The sequence below is a fragment of the Clytia hemisphaerica genome, unplaced genomic scaffold, assembly GCF_902728285.1.
Source record: "Clytia hemisphaerica strain Z4C2 unplaced genomic scaffold, Clytia hemisphaerica genome assembly, whole genome shotgun sequence".
Classification (NCBI taxonomy): domain Eukaryota; kingdom Metazoa; phylum Cnidaria; class Hydrozoa; order Leptothecata; family Clytiidae; genus Clytia; species Clytia hemisphaerica.
The window spans coordinates 712,961-715,228 of NW_027103833.1; positions in this window are offsets into that span (position 1 = coordinate 712,961).

A 2,268-nucleotide genomic window follows, 5' to 3' on the forward strand; every position below is an offset into this window, starting at 1 on the left:
TAATAATTAAAAGTTAGTCTTTTGCCTTTTGAGGGTGCATTAAAACCCATAGATAATACTTTAATGGGATAAACTTTCGCGGGGATTAAATTTCGTGGTTTCAATTCAATTCAAAAATTTCGCGGGTGGCACTATTGGGTGGCAATATTTTGACGATTTTGTGACTTTTACTGTCAAATCATGCATGTTGGTTGTTGAAATACACATTATTTGCGCCTCTTTGATGCAAGTAACCATCCAATTAGTATATATTTGATATATTTTGAGTTTTGTTTAGAAATATTTCGTCGAGGCCCTTCCAAATTTCCATTGGGACTTAATTTCGCGGATGACACCCAAATCCGCGAAATTTAATCCCCGCGAAAGTTTATCCCATTAAACTAGTATAAATTTTCAAACAGGATGTGAAAATGCTTGTTATTCTATCGTTTTGACTACAATAACTACGTTTTTTAACTGGTTTCGCTATCACTTTAATCCTTTTTCGCTATCCACCAAATATAACATTCCCTTCGAAAAAACATTTCGGTCATTCTCCATTATGAAAAATTAGTACGAAATGAGAGAAACACTCAGGAAAAATACACTGCCTAAATACACCTGCTTATCTTCACTGGGAAAGGGCACTGGAATCTTTTAGCTAATTTTGAGTGATTTACCCCTATGGCTGAATTAGCTTATATTTTGGACCAAAAATGTCCTCAATCAATCGCGAAATTCTTAATTTTCGAGGTCCGAACCGTCAAATTGAATGTTGCGAAAATTTCTTCCTATAAATTTAAGGTCCCTTAAATCCCTCACTGCATAACTTTGAAATTGAAATCATATACCTGCGTTCGTACTTTTAGGGCAACCTGGGTTATCTTCTCAAAATTTGATCTGTTTCTTCAGTTTACATCACTTCCTGGAAATATTGATCTGTTTCCCAAACGAGATCATCCCTGGAAAAATGGATCTGTTTCCCGCCAATTACATCGCCTCCTAGAATTATGGATCTGTTTCCCAATTTATTATGTCATCTCCTAGAAAGATTGATCTGTTTCTCTCTGTGACGTCAACAGCTGGAGCGGGGAAACAGATAGTTTTAAGGAAAAGGTCCCTCCTAGAAAATCGGATCTGTTTCCCCATTTTTCAAAAAAAGCTCTCTCCTGGAAAAGGGAAACAGATATTTCGGGGAAATGGGCTCGTTGGCTGCTTCGGTTTCGTCGTCTAGGATACTAGACTACACGTAATGTAGGAAAAGCCTTTGAAGTGCCGACAGTGCGCCAGGTAGAATTGTCGATTCTTCAAGCGTGCTTCATAAAAACCCGGGGGTATCTTGCCGACCGATTGGGGTTTGCCGCTGGGGCCCGGGGGGGGGGGGTACTTAGGCAAAAATGGGTGCTGGGTATGTGCGTGCCTTAAGGGTAGGGTTTTTCACCCTCCCAAAGTCTCTCTAAGGGTTACCAAAACAACAAAAGTCAAAATCAGTCTCTCTAAGGGTCGGTTTTTTCACAAACTCGGGTCAAAGAAAAGTGAAAAGTCAAAAAAGTGAGAACATTTTTAAAAAAAGTGAGAAAATTTTTCGAAAATTGGAGAAATTCTTTTAAAAATCGAATTTCTTTGGCCCATTATAGAAATTTTTTGTGAAAAAGTCTCTCTAAGGGTTGGGTTTTTCTACACTGAGTCTCTCTAAGGGTCACCCCCCCCCCCAGGTAGCTGACGTTGAACGATGTTTCGCGAAAAGAAACTTTGAGATGCCACTAAGAAAAATGAATTTGAGATGTCGAGAAAAAAAGGACTTAGAGACATCGCGAAAAGTTGACTTTGAGATGTCGAGAAAAATGAATTTGAGATGTCGAGAAAAATGAATTTGAGATGAACATGAAGAAAAATGAATTTGAGACATCCTGAAAAGTTTTAATACAGGCCAAAATTATTATCTCCCTAAAAATAATAAAACGACATATGGCACGTCATACTTTTTTAGTGATCTTGTGTAGACGATAGGATCGTCTATAAGTTTATCTGTTGTATCGATACGAAAGCTAAATTAGGGCCCCAATTAGTTGAGCGCTTATTATAACGAAAAAAAGCAAAACAGAAAACGAAAAAAGCAATCAATCATTCCGTCTTCGATGTTCCTTTTTACCTCGTCTTTTCTGTCTGTTTTAAAATAAAAGCGAAACCAACGTAATGGATAACATAACAATGTAATCATCGTAATCTCTAGGAGGGTATTGTAATTGCCTTGACAACAATAATGTGGTGACATCACATAGTGAACAA